Genomic DNA, 20,149 nt, shown 5'->3' with positions numbered 1-20,149 from the left:
GAACGCTCACTTTTGAGCTTCTGGGCCGAAATATAGCTCCACTTCACTTTGAGTGAACGAGTAGTCGAGACCGCCTTACGCCCATCGTAATTTTGACCAACTTCGGCTCGATTTCCCGGAACTTGGGGGTTATTTTCCAGTCTCGCGGTCTCTAAAGTAACTCCTGATGGCCTTGCTCTGGAGTGAAATGGACACAGCACAACTTTTTGAACGCTCACGTTTGAGCTTCTGGGCCGAAGCATAGCCCTACTTCACTTTAAGACTGAAAGACTAGCCGAGACCGCCTTACGCGCATCGTGATTTTGAGCTACTTCGGCTCGATTTCCCGGAACCTGGGAGATAATTCCCAGTCCCAGGCACTCTCAACTAATTCCTGATGGCCTTGGTTTTCAGTGAAATGGACACAGCCAAGCTCTTTGAACGTTCATTTTCGAGCTTCTGGGCCGAAATATAGCCCCACTTCACTTTAATACTGAAAGAGTACCCGGGACCGCCTTACGCGCATGGTAGTTTTGTCGAAATTCGGCTTGATTTCCTGGGACTTGGGGGATATTTTCCAGTCCCGGAAGCTCTAAACTAACTCCTAAATGCCTTGGTTTTTAGTGAAATGGACACAGGTAAAAGGGGCGCACGCTAGGTTTCCAGGTTGTAGGCCGAAATATAGCCCCACTTTATTTTAAGACTGAAAGTGTACACGAAACCGCCTTAAGCGCATCGAAATTTCTAGCCACTATGGCTCGATCTGCCAAAACTTGGGGGATATTTTCCAGTCCCGGGGACTCTACCCTAACTCTTAATGGCCTTAGTTTTGAGAAAAATGGTCACAGGTAACAGGAGCGCACGCTCGGTGTCGAGCTTCTAGGCCGAAATGTAGCCCCAGTTCACTTTAAGACTGAAAGAGTAAACGAAACTGCCGTACGCTTATCGTAATTTTAAGAAAGTATGGCTCAATTTGCCGAAACTTGGAGGATAGCTTCCAGTCTCGAGGATTCTAAACTATCTCCTGATGGACTTAGTTCTTAGTGAAATGGACACAGGTAAAAGGAGAGCACGCTCGGTGTCGAGCTTGTAGAACCGAAATATAGCCCCACTTCATTTTCGGAGTAAACGAGTAGCCGAGACCGCCTTACGCGCATCGTGATTTTGAGCATCTTTGGCTCGATTTGCCGGAATTCGGGCAATATTTTCCAGTCCCGAGGACTCTATGCTAAGTCCTGATGAACTTAGTTTTCAGTGATATGTACACAGGCAAAAGGAGCGCACGCTCGGTGTTGAGCTTCTCGGCCGAAATATAGCCCACTTCACTTTAAGACTGAAAGAGTAGGTGAGACCGCCTTACGCGCATCGTGATTTTCCGCAACTGTGGCTCGATCTGCCAGAATTTGGGAAATATTTTCCAGTCCCAAGGACTCTAAACTAACTCCTGATGGCCTAATATGTCAGTGAAATGGACACAGGTAAAATTAGCGCACGCCCGGTCTCGAGCTTCTAGGTCGAAATATAGCCCCCCTTAATTTTAAGACTGAAAGAGTAGCCGAGACCGCCTTACGCGCATTGTGATTTTGGGCTACTTTTGCTCGATTTCTTGGAGGTTGGCGAATAATTTAAAGTCCCGGGGACGCTAAACTAACTCCCGATGACCTTGATTTGCAGTTTAATGAACACAGCAAAACATTCTCAACGCTCACCTTCGAGCTTCAGGGCCGAAATATAGCCCTACTTAAATCTAAGACTGAAAGAATAGCCGAGAGCCCGTTTCGCGCATCGTAATTTTCATCAACTTCGGCGCCATTTGCTGGAACTTGGAGAATATTTTCCAGTCTCGGGGACTCTAAACTAACTCGTGACGGCCTTGGTTTGCAGTGAAATGGACACAGCAAAACATTTTGAACGCTCACTTTCGAGCTTGTGGGCCTAAATATAGCCACACTTCACTTCAAGCCTGAAACAGTAGCCGAGACCGCGTTACGCGCATCGTGATTTTGATCAACTTCTGCTCGCTTTCCTGGAACTTGAAGAATATTTTCCAGTCCCGGGGACTCTAAACTAACTCCTGATGGCCATGGTTTGCAGTGAAATTCACACAGTTTTTGAACGCACACTTTCGAGCTTCTAGGCGGAAATATAGTCCCACATTACTTACGACTTAAGGAGTAGCCGAGACCGTCGTGCGCGCATCGTGATTTTGACCAACTTCGGCTCGATTTGCCGGAACTAAGGGGATATATTCCAGTTCTGAGGACTCTAAACTAATTCCTGATGGCCTTGGTTTGCAGTAAAATGGACCCAGCAAAACTTTTTGAACGCTCACTTTCGAGCTTGTGGCCAAAATATAGGCACACTTGACTTTAAGACTGAAACAGTAGCCGAGACCACGTTACGCGCATCATGAATTTGATCAACTTCGGCTCCAATTCTCGGGACTTGGGGGATATTTTCCAGTCCCGGGGACTCTAAACTAACTCCTGGACGCCTTGGTTTGCATTGAAATGGACACAGCACAATTTTTGGAACGCACACTTTCGAGATTCTGGGCCGCAATATAGCCCCACTTCACTTAAAACTGAAAGAGCAGCTGAGACCGCCTTGCTCGCATCGTGAGTTAGACAAACTTCGGGTCGATATTCCAGAACTTGGGGGATATTTTCCAGTCCCAAAAACTCTAAACTAACTCCTGATGGCCTTGGTTTGCAGTGAAATGGACAGAGCAAAACTTTTTGAACGCTCACCTTCGAGCTTCCTGGCCGAAATAAAGCCCCACTTTACTTTAAGACTGAAACAGTAGCCGAGACCACATTTCGCGCATCGTGATTTTGATCAACTTCGGCTCTCTTTCCCGGAACTTGGGGAATATTTTCCAGTCCCGGGGACCCTAAAATAACTTTTGATAGCTTTGGTTTGCAGTGAAATGCACACAGCAAAACTTTTTGAACGCTCACTTTTGAGCTTCTGGACAGAAATAGAGCCCCACTTCTCTTTAAGACTGTAAGGGTCGCCGAGACCGCTTTCGGAGCATCGTGATTTTGACCAACTTGGGCCCGATTTCCCGGAAGTTGGGGGATATTTTCCAGTCCCGGGGACTCTAAACTAGCTCCTGATTACTTTGGTTTGCAGTGAAATAAACACAGGGAGACTTTTTGAACGCTCACTTTCAAGCTCCTGGGCAGGAATAAAGCCTCACTTCACTTTAAGACTGAAACAGTAAGCGAGACCACCTAACGCGCACCCTGATTTTGACCAACTGCGGCTAAATTTCCCTGAACTTGGGGGATATTTTCCAGTCCCGAAGACTCTTAAGTAACCCCTGATGGCCTTCGTTTGCATTGAAATGGATACAGCAAAACTTTTTGAACGCTCACTTTTGAGCTTCTGGGCCGAAATATAGCCCCACTTCACTTTAAGACTAAAAGACTAGCCAAGACCGTCTTGCGCGCATCGTGATTTTGACCAACGTCTTCTCGATTTTCCGGAACTTGGGAAATATATTGCAGTCCCGGGGACTCTAAACTAACTCCTGATGGCCTTGGTTCGCAGTGAAATGGACAGAGCAAATTTTTTGCAGCGCTCACTTTGGAGCTTCTGGGCCGAAATAGAGCCCCACTTCACTTTAAGACTGAAAGAGTAGCCGAGGCCGCCTTAGGCGCGTCGTGATTTTGACCAACTTCGGCTTGAGTTGCCAGAACTTAAAAGATATTTTCCAGTCCCGGGGACTCTAAACTAACTCATGATGGCCTTGGTTTTCAGTAAAATTCAGAGAGGAAAACTTTTTGAACGCTCAATTTCGAGCTTCTGGACCGAAATATAGCCCCACTTCACTTTAAGACTGAAAGAGTAGCCGAGACCGCCTTACGCGAATCGTTATTTTGAGCAACTTCGTCTCGATTTCGCGGAACTTGGGGGATATTTTCCAGTTCCGGGGAGTGTAAACTACTTCCTGAGGGCCTTGCTTTGCAGTGAAATGGGCAGAGCATAACTTTTTCAACGCTCACTTTCGAGCTTCTAGGCCGAAATATACAGCCACGTCACTTCAAGACTAAAAGAGTAGCCGAGACTGCTTTACGCGCATCGTGATTTTGACAAACTTCGGCTCGATTTCCCGGGACTTGGGGGATATTTAGATGTCCCGGACACTGTAAACTATCTCCTGATGTGGCTTGGTTCGCGGTGAAATGGACACAGCAAAACGTTTTGAACTTTCACTTTCTAGCTTCTCGGCCGAAATATACCCCCAGTTCACTTTAAGAATGAAAGAGTAGCCGAGACCGCCTTACCCGCATCGTGATTTTGACAAAATTCGGCTCGATTTCCCCGAACTTGGGCGATTATTTTCCAGTCCCGAGGAGTCTAAACTAACTCCTGATGGCCTTGGTTTGCAGTGAAATGAACACAGTAACACTTTTTGAACGCTTATTTTCGAGCTTCTGGGATGAAATATAGCCCCACTTCACTTTAAGACTGAAAGGGTAGGCGAGGCCGCCTTACGCGCATCCTGGTTTTGAGCAACTTTCGCTCGATTTTCTAGAATTTTAGCGATATTTTCAAGTCCCGGGGAGTCTAAACTAACTCCTGATGGCCTTGGTTTGCAGTGAAATGGACGCATGAAAACTTTTTGAACGCTCAGTTTCGAGCTTCTGGGCCGAAATACAACCGTATTTCACTTTAAGACTGAAATAGTAGCCGAGACCGCCTTACGAGCATCGTGATTTTGACCAAGTTCAGCTCGATTTCCCGGAACTTGGGGGATATTTTCCAGTCCCGGAGACTCTCAACTAATTCCTGCTTGTCTTGGTTTGCAGTGAAATGGACACAGTCAAAGTTTTTGAAGGCTCACTCTCGAGCTTCTGGGCCGAAATAGAGCCCATTTTACTTTAAGACTGAAAGAGTAGGCGAGACCGTCTTGAGCGAATCGTGATTTTGACCAATTTTGCGTTTATTTCCCGAAACTTGGGGATATATTCCAGTCAAAGGCACTCTAAAGTAACTCCTTCTGGCCTTGGTTTTCAGTGAAATGGACAGAGCACAACTTTGGAGCTTCTGGGCAGAGATATAGCCCCACTTTACTTTAAGACTGAAAGAGTAGATGAGACCGCCTCACGCGCATCGTAATTTTGACGAACTTCGAATGGATTTCCCGGAACTTGGGGCATATTTTGCAGTGCCTTGGACGCTAAACTAAGTCCTGATGGCCTTGTTTTGAAGGAAAATGGACACGCCAAAACTTTTTGAACGCTCACTTTCTAGCTTGTCGGCCGAAATATAACCACACTTCACTTTAGGACTGACACAGTAGCCGAGACCACGTTACGCGCATCATTAATTTGATCAACTTCGGCTCGATTTACCGGGACTTGGGGTATATTCTTCAGTCCCGGGGACTTTAAACTAACTTCTGATGTCCTTGGTTTGCAGTGAAAGTGACAGAGCAAAACCTTTTTGAACACTCGCTTTGGAGCTTCTGGGCCGAAATATTGACCCACTTCACTTTAAGACTGAAAGAGTGGCCGAGACCACCTTACGCACATCGTGATTTTGACCAACTTCGTCGCGATTTACCGGAACTTGGGGGATATTTTCCAGTTTCGAATACTCTTAAGTAACCCCTGATGGCCTTGGGTTGCATAGAAATGGATACAGAAAAACTTTTTGAACGCTCACTTTTGAGCTTCTGGGCCGAAATATAGCCCCACTTCACTTTAACACTGAAACAGTAGCCGAGACCGTCTTACGCGCATCGTGATTTTGACCAACGTCTTCTCGATTTTCCGGAACTTGGGAAATACATTCCACTCCCGGGGACTCTAAACTAACTCCTGATAGCCTTGGTTTGCAGTGAAATAGAAACAGTAATTTTTGGGGGGCTTTGAGCTTGTGGGCCGTAATAGAGCCCCACTTCACTTTAAGACTGAAGGAGTAGCCGACACCGCCTTAAGCGCACCGTGATTTTGACCAACTTCGGCTCGATTTGCCGGAACTTGGGGGATATTTTCCAGTCCCGGGACTCTAAACAAACTCCTGATTGTCTTGGTTTTCAGTGAAATGGACACAGCGAAACTTTTTGAACGCTCACTCTCGAGCTTCTGGACCGAAATATAGCCCCACTTTACTTTAAGACTGAAAGAGTAGCCGAGACCATCTTGCGCAAATCGTGATTTTGACCAACTTCGGGTCGCTTTCCCGGAACTTGGGGGATATATTCCATTTCCGCGGGCTCTAAACTAACTACTGATGGCCTTGGTTTTCAGTGAAATGGACAAAGGAAAGCTTTTTCAACACTCTCTTTGTAGCTTCTGGGCCGAAATAGAATCCCACTTCACTTTCAGACTGAAATAGTAGCCGAGACCGCCTCACGCGCATCGTGAGTTAGACCAAGTTCAGCTCGATTTCACGCAACTTTTGGGATATTTTCCAGTCCAGGGGACTCTAAACTAACTCTGGATGGCCTTGGTTTGCAGTGAAATGGACACAGCAATTTTTTTGCAGCGCTCACTTTGGAGCTTCTGGGCCGAAATAGAGCCCCACTTCACTTTAAGACTGGAATAGTAGCCGAGACCGCCTTACGCGCATCGTGATTTTGAGCTACTTCGGCTCGATTTCTCAGAACTTGGGAGATAATTCCCAGTCCCCGGCACTCTAAACTAATTCCTGATGGCCTTGGATTTCAGTGAAATAGACACAGCCAAGCTCTTTGAACGTTCACGTTCGAGCTTCTGGGCCGAAATATAGCCCCACTTCACTTTAAGACTGAAAGAGTAGCCGGGACCGCCTTACGCGCATGGTAATTTTGTCCAACTTCGGCTTGATTTCCTGGGACTTGGGGGATATTTTCCAGTGCCGGAAGCTCTAAGCTAACTCCTGAATGCCTTGGTTTTTAGTGAAATGGACACAGGTAAAAGGAGCGCACGCTAGGTTTCCAGGTTGTAGGCCGAAATATAGCCCCACTTTATTTTAAGACTGAAAGTGTACACGAAACCGCCTTAAGCGCATCGAAACTTTTAGCCACTATGGCTCGATCTGCCAAAACTTGGGGGATATTTTCCAGTCCCGGGGACTCTACCCTAACTCTTGATGGCCTTAGTTTTCAGTAAACTGGTCACAGGTAACAGGAGCGCACGCTCGGTGTCGAGCGTCTAGGCCGAAATGTAGCCCCAGTTCATTTTAAGACTAAAAGAGTAAACGAAACTGCCGTACGCTTATCGTAATTTTAAGAAAGTATGGCTCAATTTGCCGAAACTTGGAGGGTAGCTTCCAGTCTCGAGGATTCTAAACTATCTCCTGATGCACTTAGTTCTTAGTGAAATGGACACAGGTAAAAGGAGAGCACGCTCGGTGTCGAGCTTGTAGAACCGAAATATAGCCCCACTTCATTTTCGGAGTAAACGAGTAGCCGAGACCGCCTTACGCGCATCGTGATTTTGAGCATCTTTGGCTCGATTTGCCGGAATTCGGGCAATATTTTCCAGTCCCGAGGACTCTATGCTAACTCCTGATGAACTTAGTTTTCAGTGATATGTACACAGGCAAAAGGAGCGCACGCTCGGTGTTGAGCTTCTCGGCCGAAATATAGCCCCACTTCATTTTAAGACTGAAAGAGTAGGGGAGACCGCCTTACGCGCATCGTAATTTTCATCAACTTCGGTGCCATTTCCTGGAACTTGGAACCTTTTTGAACCCTCACTTTCGAGCTCGTGGGCCTAAGTATATCTACACTTCACTTTTAGACTGAAACAGTAGCCGAGACCGCGTTACGCGCATCGTGATTTTGATCAACTTCCCCTCGCTTTCCTGGAACTTGGGGAATATTTTCCAGTCCCGGGGACTCTAAACTAACTCCTGATGGCCATGGTTTGCAGTGAAATTCACACAGCACAAGTTTTTGAATGCACACTTTCGAGCTTCTAGGCCGAAATATAGTCCCACATCACTTACGACTTAAAGAGTAGCCGAGACCGGCGTGCGCGCATCGTGATTTTGACCAACTTCGGCTCGATATTCCGGAACTTGGGGGATATTTTACAGTCCCAGGGACTCTAAACTAGCTCTTGATGGCCTTGGTTTGCAGTGAAATGGAGACAGCAAAACTTTTTGAACGCTCACCTTCAAGCTTCTGGGCCGAAATATAGCCCACGTTACTTTAATACTGAAAAAGTAGCCGAGACCGCCTTACGCGCATCCTGATTTTGACAAACTTCGGGAAAATTTCTCGGAACTTGGGGGATATTTTTCAGTCCCTTGGACGCTAAACTAGTTGCCGATGGCCTTGTTTTGCAGTGAAATGGACACAGCAAAGCTTTTTGAACGCTCACTTTCGAGCTTGTGGGCCGAAATATAGCCATACTTCACTTTAAGACTGAAACAGTAGCCGAGACCACGTTTCGCGCATCGTGATTTTGATCAACTTCGGCTCGATTTCCCGGAACTTGCGACATATTTTCCAGTCCCGGGGACTCTAAACTAAGTCGTGCTGGTCTTGGTTTGCAGTGAAACGGAAACAGAAAGAGTGTTTGAACGCATACTTTCGAGCTTCTGGACCGAAATAGAACCCCACTTCACTCTAAGACTGAAAGAGTAGCCGAGATTGCCTTACGTGCATCGTGATTTTGAGCAACTTGGGCTCGATTTGCCGGAACTAAGGGGATATATTCCAGTTCTGAGGACTCTAAACTAACTCCTGATGGCCTTGGTTTGCAGTACAATGGACCCAGCAAAAGTTTTTGAACGCTTAATTTCGATCTTCTGGGCCAAAATATAGCCCCCCATTACTTTAACACTGAAAGAGTAGCCGAGACCGCCTCTACGCGCATCGTGATTTTGACAAACTTCGGGTTGATTTCCCGGAACTTGGGGGATATTTTCCAGTGCCGGGGACTCTCAACTAACTCCTGCTTGTCTTGGTTTGCAGTGAAATGGACACAGCCAAAGTTTTTGAAGGCTCACTCTCGAGCTTCTGGGCCGAAATAGAGCCCAATTTTACTTTAAGACTGAAAGAGTAGGCGAGACCATCTTGAGCGAATCGTGATTTTGACCAATTTCGCGTTTATTTCCCGAAACTTGGGGGATATATTCCATTTCCGCGGGCTCTAAAGTAACTCCTGATGACCTTGGTTTTAAGTGAAATGGACAGAGCACAACCATGGAGCTTCTGGGCAGAAATATAGCCCCACTTTACTTAAAGACTGAAAGAGTAGATGAGACCGCCTTACGCGCATCGTAATTTTGACGAACTTCGAATGGATTTCCCGCAACTTGGGGGATATTTTGCAGTCCCTTGGACGCTAAACTAAGTCCTGATGGCCTTGTTTTGAAGTAAAATGGACACAACAAAACTTTTTGAACGCTCACTTTCTAGCTTGTCGGCCGAAATATAGCCAGACTTCACTTTAGGACTGACACAGTAGCCGAGACCACGTTACGCGCATCATTAATTTGATCAACTTTGGCTCGATTTCCCGGGACTTGGGGGATGTTTTCCAGTCCCGGGGACTCTAAACTAACTTCTGATGTCCTTGGTTTGCACTGAAAGTGACAGAGCAAAACTTTTTAAACACTCACTTTCGAGCTACTGGGCCGAAGTATTGCTCCACTTCACTTTAAGACTGAAAGAGTAGCCGAGACCACCTTACGCACATCGTGATTTTGACCAACTTCGGCTCGATTTACCGGAACTTGGGGGATATTTTCCAGTCCCGAGGACTCTAAATTAACTCCTGATTACCTTGGTTTGCAGTGAAATGGATACAGAAAAACTTTTTGAACGCTCACTTTTGAGCTTCTCGACCGAAATATAGGCCCACTTCACTTTAAGACTGAAAGAGTAGCCGAGACCGTCTTACGCGCATCGTGATTTTGACCAACGTCTTCTCGATTTTCCGGAACTTGGGAAATACATTCCACTCCCGGGGACTCTAAATTAACTCCTGATTGCCTTGGTTTGCAGTGAAATAGACACAGTAATTTTTTTGGAGCTTTGAGCTTGTGGGCCGAAATAGAGCCCCACTTCACTTTAAGACTGAAGGAGTAGCCGACACCGCCTTAAGCGCACCGTGATTTTAACCAACCTCGGCTCGATTTGCCGGAACTTGGGGGATATTTTCCAGTCCAAGGGACTCTAAACTAACTCCTGATTGTCTTGGTTTTCAGTGAAATGGACACAGCGAAACTTTTTGAACGCTCACTCTCGAGCTTCTGGACCGAAATATAGCTCCACTTTACTTTAAGACTGAAAGAGTAGCCGAGACCGTCTTGCGCAAATCGTGATTTTGACCAACTTCGGGTCGGTTTCCCGGAACTTGGGAAATATATTCCATTTCCGCGGGCCCTAAACTAACTCCTGATGGCCTTGGTTTTCAGTGAAATGGACAAAAGAAAGCTTTTTCAACACTCTCTTTGTAGCTTCTGGGCCGAAATAGAATCCCACTTCACTTTCAGACTGAAATAGTAGCCGAGACCGCCTCACGCGCATCGTGAGTTAGACCAAGTTCAGCTCGATTTCACGCAACTTTTGGGATATTTTTTTAGTCCGGGGGACTCTAAACTAACTCTGGATGACCTTGGTTTGCAGTGAAATGCGCACAGCACAACTTTTTGAACGCCCACTTTGGAGCTTCTGGGCCGAAATATAGCCCCACTTCACTTTAAGACTGAAAGAGTAGCCGAGATTGCCTTATGCGCATCGTGATTTTGACCATTTTCGGATCGATTTCTCGGAACTTGGGGGATATTTTCCAGTCCCGGGGACTCTAAACTAAATCCTGATGGCCATGGTTTGCAGTGAAATTCACACAGCACAAGTTTTTTAATGTACACTTTCGAGCTTCTAGGCCGAAATATAGTCCCACATCACTTACGACTTAAAGAGTAGCCGAGACCGGCGTGCGCGCATCGTGATTTTGATCAACTTCGAATCGCTTTCCCGGAACTTGGGGAATATTTTCAAGTCCCGGGGACCCTAAACTAACTTTTGATAGCTTTGGTTTGCAGTGAAATGCACACAGCAAAACGTTTTGAACGCTCACTTTCGAGCTTCTGGACAGAAATATAGCTCGACTTTACTTTAAGACTGAAAGAGTAGCCGAAACCGCCTTACGTATATCGTAATTTTGACGAACTTCGAATGGATTTCCCGGACCTTAGGGGATATTTTCCAGTCCCTTGGACATTAAACTAAGTCCTGATGGCCTTGTTTTGAAGTGAAATGGACACAGCAAAACTTTTTGAACGCTCACTTTCGAGCTTGTGGGCCGAAATATAGGCAAACTTGACTTTAAGACTGAAACAGAAGCCGAGACCACGTTACGCGCATCATGAATTTGATCAACTTCGGCTCCAAATCCCGGGACTTGGGGGATATTTTCCAGTCCCGGAGACTCTAAACTAACTCCTGGACACCTTGGTTTGCATTGAAATGGACACAGCACAATTTTGGGAACGCACACTTTCGAGATTCTGGGCCGAAATATAGCCCCACTTCACTTAAGACTGAAAGAGTAGCCGAGACCGCCTTGCTCGCATCGTGAGTTTCACAAACTTCGGGTCGATATTCCGGAACTTGGGGGATATTTTCCAGACCCAGGAACTCTAAACTAACTCCTGATGGCCTTGGTTTGCAGTGAAATGGACAGAGCAAAACTTTTTGAACGCTCACCTTCGAGCTTCGTGGCCGAAATAAAGCCCCACTTTACTTTAAGACTTAAAGACTAACCGAGACCACCTTCCGCGCATTTTGATTTTGACAAACTTCGGGTGGATCTCCCGGAACTTAGGGAACATTTTCCAGTCCCTTGGACGATAAACTAAGTCCTGATGGCCTTGTTTTGCAGTGAAATGGACATAGGAAAACTTTTTGAACGCTCACTTTCGAGCTTGTGGGCCGAAATATAGCCACACTTTACTTTAAGACTCAAACAGTAGCCGAGACCGCATTTCACGCATCGTGATTTTGATCAACTTCCGTTCGATTTCCCGGAACTTCGGGGATATATTCCAGTCCCGGGAACTCTACTCTAACGGCTGATGGCCTTGGTTTGCAGTGAAATGGACACAGCACATTTTTTGAACGCTCACTTTCGAGCTTCTCGGCCGAAATATAGCCCTACTTCACTTTAAGACTGAAAGAGTACCCGAGACCGCCTTACGCGCATCGTAATTTTGACCAACTTCGGCTCGATTTGCCGGAAGTTGGCGAATATTTTCAATTCCCGGGCAAGCTAAACTAACTTCCGATGGCCTTAGTTTGCAGTTAACTGGACTAAGCAAAACTTTTTGAACGCTCACTTTCGAGTTTATGGGTCGAAATATAGCCCCACTTACCTTTAAGACGGAAAGAGTAGCCGAGACGACTTACGCGCATCGTGATTTTGGGATACTTCGGCTCGATTTCCCGCAAATAGAGGGATATTTTCCAGTCCCGGGTATTCTAAACTAACTCCTGATGGCCTTGATTTCCAGTGAAATGGAAACAGGAACACTTTTTGAACGCGCACTTTCGAGCTTGCTGGGCGAAATATAGCCCTACTTCTTTTTAAGACTGAAAGAGTAGGCGGGAGCGCCTTACGCGCATTGTAATTTGAGGATCTTCGGCTCGATCTGGCGAAACTTGGGAGATATTTTCCAGTCCCAAAGTCTCTAAACTCACTCCTGATTGTCTAAGATGTGAGTGAAATAGAGGCAAAAATTTTTGAAGCCTTACTTTCGAGCTTCTGGAGTTAAATCTAAGCCCACTTTACCTTAAGACTGAAAGAGTAGCCGAGACCCCCTTAAGCGCATCGTGATTTCGACCAACTTCGGTTAAATTTCCCGGAACTTGGGGGATATTTTCCAGTCCCGGGGACTCTAAACTGACCCCCGACGTCCTTGGTCTGCAGTAAAATGGACACAGCAAAACTTTTTGAACGCTCACTTTTGAGCTTCTGGGCCGAAATATAGCTCCACTTCACTTTAAGAGTGAAAGAGTAGCCGAGACCGCCTTACGCCCATCGTAATTTTGACCAACTTCGGCTCGATTTCCCGGAACTTGGGGGATATTTTCCAGTCCCGGGGACTCTAAACTGACCCCCGACGTCCTTGGTCTGCAGTAAAATGGACACAGCAAAACTTTTTGAACGCTCACTTTTGAGCTTCTGGGCCGAAATATAGCTCCACTTCACTTTAAGAGTGAAAGAGTAGCCGAGACCGCCTTACGCCCATCGTAATTTTGACCAACTTCGGCTCGGTTTCCCGGAACTTGGGGGATATTTTCCAGTCCCGCGGACTCGAAAGTAACTCCTGATGGCCTTGTTCTGGAGTGAAATGGACACAGCACAACTTTTTGAACGCTCACTTTCGAGCTTCTGGGCGGAAATATTGCCCCAGTTGACTTAAAGAATGAAAGAGTAACTGGGACCGCCTTACGCGCATCATGATTTTGACCAACTTTGGCTCGATTTCCCGGAAAATGGGGGATATTTTCCGGTACCGGTGACTCTAAACTAACTCCTGATTGCCTTGGTTTGCAGTAAAATGGACACAGCACAACTTTTTGAACGCTCACGTTTGAGCTTCCGGGCCGAAGCATAGCCCTACTTCACTTTAAGACTGAAAGACTAGCCGAGACCGTCTTACGCGCATCGTGATTTTGTTCTACTTCGGCTCGATTTCCCGGAGCTTGGAAGATAATTCCCAGTCCCGGGCACTCTAAACTAATTCCTGATGGCCTTGGTTTTCAGTGAAATGGACACAGCCAAACTTTTTGAACGTTCACTTTCGAGCTTCTGGGCCGAAATATAGCCCCACTTCACTTTAAGCCTGAAAGAGTAGCCGGGACCGCCTTACGCGCATGGTAATTTTTTTCGAACTTCGGCTTGATTTACTGGGACTTGGGGGATATTTTCCAGTCCAGGAAGCTCTAAACTAACTCCTGAATGCCTTGGTTTTTAGTAAAATGGACACAGGTAAAAGGGGCGCACGCTAGGTTTCCAGGTTGTAGGCCGTAATATAGCCCCACTTTGTTTTAAGACTGAAAGTGTACACGAAACCGCCTTAACCGCATCGAAATTTTTAGCCACTATGGCTCCATCTACCCTAACCTTTCATGGCCTTACTTTTCAGTAAAATGGTCACAGGTAACAGGAGCGCACTCTCGATGTCGAGCTTCTAGGCCGAAATGTAGCCCCAGTTCATTTTAAGACTGAAAGAGTAAACGAAACTGCCGTAGGCTTATCGTAATTTTAAGAAAGTATGGCTCAATTTGCCGAAACTTGGAGGATAGCTTCCAGTCTCGAAGATTCTAAACTATCTCCTGATGGACTTAGTTCTTAGTGAAATAGACACAGGTAAAAGGAGAGCACGCTCGGTGTCGAGCTTGTAGAACCGAAATATAGCCCCACTTCATTTTCGGAGTAAACGAGTAGCCAAGACCGCCTAACGCGCATCGTGATTTTGAGAATCTTTGGCTCGATTTGCCGGAATTCGGGGAATGTTTTCCAGTCCCGAGGACTCTATGCTAACTCCTGATGAACTTAGTTTTCCGTGATATGTACACAGGCAAAAGGAGCGCACGCTCGGTGTTGAGCTTCTCGGCCGAAATATAGCCCCACTTCATTTTAAGACTGAAAGAGTAGCCGAGACCACCTTACGCGCATCGTGATTTTGAGCAACTTTGGCTCCACCTGCTCGAATTTGGGAAATATTTTCCAGTGCCAAGGACTCTAAAGTAACTCCTGATGACCTAAGATGTCAGTGAAATGGACACAGGTAAAATTAGCGCACGCCCGGTCTCGAGCTTCTAGGTCGGAATATAGCCCCCCTTAATTTTAAGACTGAAAGAGTATCCGAGACCGCCTTACGCGCATCGTGATTTTTGGCCACTTTTGCTCGATTTCCCGGAAGTTGGCGAATAATTTAAAGTCCCGGGGACGCTAAACTAACTCCCGATGACCTTGATTTGCAGTTTAATGAACACAGCAAAACATTCTCAACGCTCACCTTCGAGCTTCAGGGCCGAAATATAGCCCTACTTAAATTTAAGACTGAAAGAATAGCCGAGAGCCCGTTACGCGCATCGTAATTTTCATCAACTTCGGCGCCATTTCCTGGAACTTGGAGAATATTTTCCAGTCCCGGGGACTCTAAACTAACTCGTGATGGCCTTGGTTTGCAGTGAAATGGACACAGCAAAACTTTTTGAACGCTCACTTTCGAGCTTGTGGGCCTAAATATAGCCACACTTCACTTTAAGACTGAAACAGTAGTGGAGACCACGTTACGCGCATCGTGATTTTGATTAACTTCTGCTCGCTTTCCTGGAACTTGGGGAATATTTTCCAGTCCCGGGGACTCCAAACTAACTACTGATGGCCATGCTTTGCAGTGAAATTGACACAGCATAAGTTTTTGAATGGACACTTTCGAGCTTCTAGGCCGAAATATAGTCCCACATCACTTACGACTTAAGGAGTAGCCGAGACCGGCGTGCGCGCATCGTGATTTTGATCAACTTCGGCTCCCTTTCCTGGAACTTGGGGAATATTTTCCAGTCCCGGGAACCCTAAACTAACCTTTGATAGCCTTGGTTTGCAGTGAAATGCACACAGCAAAACTTTTTGAACGCTCACTTTCGAGCTTCTGGACAGAAATATAGCCCCCCTTCAGTTTAAGAGAGAAAGAGTAGCCGACACCACTTTAGGGGTATCGTGATTTTGACCAACCTCGGCTCAATTTCCCGGACGTTGGGGAATATTTTCTTGTCCCGGGAACGCTAAACTGACTCCTGATGGCCTTGGTTTCCAGTGAAATGAACACAGCAAAACTTTTTGAACGCTCACTTTCGGGCTTGTGGCCCGAAATATAGCCCCACTTCACTTTAAGACTGAAAGAGTAGCCGAGACTACCTTACGCAAATCGTGATTTTGACCAACTTCGGCTCGAGTTCCCGGAAGTTCAGGGATATTTTTCAGTCCCGGGGACTCTAAAATAGCTCCTGATGGCTTTGGTTTGCAGTCAAATAAACACAGGGAAACTTTTTGAACGCTCACTTTCAAGCTCCTGGGCAGGAATAAAGCCTCACTTCACTTTAAGACTGAAACAGTAAGCGAGACCGCCTAACGCGCACTGTGATTTTGACCAACTTCGGCTAAATTTCCCTGAACATGGGGGATATTTTCCAGTCCCGAAGACTCTTAAGTAACCCTTGATTGCCTTCGTTTGCATTGAAATGGATACAGCAAAACTTTTTGAAGCTCACTTTTGAGCTTCTGGGCCGAAATATAGCCCCACTTCACTTTAAAACCGAAAGACTAGCCAAGAACGTCTTGCGCGCATCGTGATTTTGACCAACGTCTTCTCGATTTTCCGGAACTTGGGAAATATATTGCAGTCCCGGGGACTCTAAACTAACTCCTGATGGCCTTGGTTTGCAGTGAAATGGACACAGCAAATTTTTTCCAGCGCTCACGTTCGAGCTTCTGGACCGAAATATAGCCCTACTTCACTTTAAGACTGAAAGGGTAGCCGACACTGCCTTACGCGAATCGTTATTTTGACCAACTTCGTCTCGATTTCGCGGAACTTAGGGGATATTTTCCAGTTCCGGGGACTGTAAACTACTTCCTGAGGGTCTTGCTTTGCAGTGAAATAGGCACAGCATAACTTTTTGAACGCTCATTTTCGAGCTTCTGGGCCGAAATATAGCCCCACTTCACTTTAAGACTGAAAGACTAGCCAAGACCGTCTCGCGCGCATCGTGATTTTGACCAACGTGTTCTCGATATTCCGGAACTTGAGAAATATATTGCAGTCCCGGGGACTCTAAACTAACTCCTGATGGCCTTGGTTTGCAGTGAAATGGACAGAGCAAATTTTTTGCAGCGCTCACTTTGGAGCTTCTGGGCCGAAATAGAGCCCCACTTCACCTTAAAACTGAAATAGTAGCCGAGACCGCCTTAGACGCATCGTGATTTTGACCAACTTCGGCTTGAGTTGCCAGAACTTAAGGGATATTTTCCAATCCCGTGGACTCTAAACTAACTCATGATGGCCTTGGTTTGCAGATAAATTGAGAGAGCAAAACTTTTTGAACGCTCACTTTCGAGCTTCTGGGCCAAAATATACAGCCACGTCACTTGAAGACTAAAAAAGTAGCCGAGACTGCTTTGCGCGCATCGTGATTTTGACAAACTTCGGCTCGATTTCCCGGGACTTGGGGGATATTTTGATGTCCCGGACACTATAAACAACCTGCTGATGTGACTTGGTTTTCAGTGAAATGGACACAGCAACTTTCACTTTCTAGCCTCTCGGCCGAAATATAGCCCCAGTTGACTTTAAGAATGAAAGAGTAGCCGAGACCGCCCTACGCGCATCGTGATTTTGAAAAAATTCGGCTCCATTTCCCAGAACTTGGGCGATATTTTCCAGTCCCGAATAGTCTAAACTAACACCTGATGGTCTTCGTTTGCATTGAAATGCACGCAGGAAAACTTTTTGAACGCTCAGTTTCGAGCTTCTGGGCCGAAATACAACCGTATTTCACTTTAAGACTGAAATAGTAGCCGAGACCGCCTTACGAGCATGGTGATTTTGACCAAGTTCAGCTCGATTTCCCGGAACTTGGGGGATATTTTCCAGTCCGGGGGACTTTAAACTAACTCCTGATGGCCTTGGTTTGCAGTTAAATGCACAAAGCGTAACTTTTTAAAGGGTCACTTTCGAGCCTCTGGGCGGAAATATTGCCCCAGTTCACTTTAAAAAAGAAAGAGTAGCCGAGACCGTCTTACGCGCATCGTGATTTTGGGCTATTTCGGCTCGATTTCCCGGAACTTGGGAGATAATTCCCAGTCCCGGGCACTCTAAACTAATTCCTGATGGCCTTGGTTTTCAGTAAAAGGGACACAGCCAAACTGTTTGAACGTTCACTTTCGAGCTTCTGGGCCGAAATATAGCCCCACCTCACTTTAAGCCTAAAAGAGTAGCCGGGACCGCCTTACGCGCATGGTAATTTTGTCGAAATTCGGCTTGATTTACTGGGACTTGGGGGATATTTTCCAGTCCCGGAAGCTCTAAGCTAACTCCTAAATGCCTTGTGTTTTAGTGAAATGGACACAGGTAAATGGGGCGCACGCTAGGTTTCCAGGTTGTAGGCCGAAATATAGCCCCACTTTATTTTAAGACTGAAAGTGTACACGAAACCGCCTTAACCGCATCGAAATTTTTAGCCACTATGGCTCCATCTACCCTAACTTTTGATGGCCTTAGTTTTCAGTAAAATGGTCACAGGTAACAGGAGCGCACGCTCGGTGTCGAGCTTCTAGGCCGAAATGTAGCCCCAGTTCATTTTAAGACTGAAAGAGTAAACGAAACTGCCGTAGGCTTATCGTAATTTTAAGAAAGTATGGCTCAATTTGCCGAAACTTGGAGGATAGCTTCCAGTCTCGAGGATTCTAAACTATCTCCTGATGGACTTAATTCTTAGTGAAATGGACACAGGTAAAAGGACAGCACGCTCGGTGTCGAGCTTGTAGAACCGAAATATAGCCCCACTTCATTTTCGGAATAAACGAGTAGCCGAGACCGCTTTACGCGCATCGTGATTTTGAGAATCTTTAGCTCGATTTGCCGGAATTCGGGGAATATTTTCCAGTCCCGAGGACTCTATGCTAACTCCTGATGAACTTAGTTTTCAGTGATATGTGCACAGGCAAAAGGAGCGCACGCTCGGTGTTGAGCTTCTCGGCCGAAATATAGCCCCACTTCATTTTAAGACTGAAAGAGTAGGGGAGACCGCCTTACGCGCATCGTGATTTTCAGCAACTTTGGCTCGATCTGCCAGAATTTGGGAAATATTTTCCAGTGCCAAGGACTCTAAAGTAACTCCTGATGGCCTAAGATGTCAGTGAAATGGACACAGGTAAAATTAGCGCACGCCCGGTCTCGAGCTTCTAGGTCAAAATATAGCCCTCCATAATTTTAAGACTGAAAGAGTAGCCGAGACCGCCTTACGCGCATAGTGATTTTGGGCCACTTTTGCTTGATTTCTTGGAGGTTGGCGAATAATTTAAAGTCCCGGGGACGCTAAACTAACTCCCGATGACCTTGGTTTGCAGTTTAATGAACACAGCAAAACATTCTGAACGCTCACCTTCGAGCTTCAGGGCAAAAATATAGCCCTACTTAAATTTAAGACTGAAAGAATAGCCGAGAACCCGTTACGCGCATGGTAATTTTCATCAACTTTGGCGCCCTTTCCTATAACTTGGAGAATATTTTCCAGTCCCCGGGACTCTAAACTAAATCCTGATTGCCTTGGTTTGCAGTGAAATGGACACAGCAAAACTTTTTGAACGCTCACTTTCGAGCTTGTGGGCCTAAATATAGCCACACTTCACTTTAAGACTGATACAGTAGCGGAGACCACGTTACGCGCATCGTGATTTTGATCAACTTCTGCTCGCTTTCCTGGAACTTGGGGAATATTTTCCAGTCCCGGGGACTCTAAACTAACTCCTGATGGCGATGCTTCGCAGTGAAATTCACACAGCACAAGTTTTTGAACGCACACTTTCGAGCTTCTAGGCCGAAATATAGTCCCACATCACTTACGACTTAAAGAGTAGCCGAGACCGGCGTGCGCGCATCGAGATTTTGACCAACTTCGGGTCGATAGTCCGGAAATTGGGGGATATTTTCCAGTCCCAGGGACTCTAAACTAACTCTTGATGCCGTTGGTTTGCAGCGAAATGGAGACAGCAAAACTTTTTGAACGCTTACCGTCAAGCTTCTGGGGCGAAATATAGCCCACTTTACTTTAATACTGGAAAAGTAGCCGAGACCGCCTTACGCGCATCCTGATTTTGACAAACTTCGGGTGGATTTCTCGGAACTTGGGGGATATTTTCCAGTCCCTTGGACGCTAAACTAGGTGCCGATGGCCTTGTTTTGCAGTGAAATGGACACAGCAAAGCTTTTTGAAGGCTCACTTTCGAGGTTGTGGGCCGAAATATAGCCATACTTCACTTTAAGACTGAAACAGTAGCCGAGACCACGTTTCGCGCATCGTGATTTTGATCAACTTCGGCTCGATTTCCCGGAACTTGCGAAATATTTTCCAGTCCCGGGGACTCTAAACTAAGTCGTGCTGGTCTTGGTTTGCAGTGAAACGGAAACTATAAAAGCTTTTGAA

Source organism: Orbicella franksi, chromosome 1, assembly GCF_964199315.1.
Source record: "Orbicella franksi chromosome 1, jaOrbFran1.1, whole genome shotgun sequence".
Taxonomy (NCBI): domain Eukaryota; kingdom Metazoa; phylum Cnidaria; class Anthozoa; order Scleractinia; family Merulinidae; genus Orbicella; species Orbicella franksi.
This window is presented reverse-complemented; position numbering follows the sequence as displayed.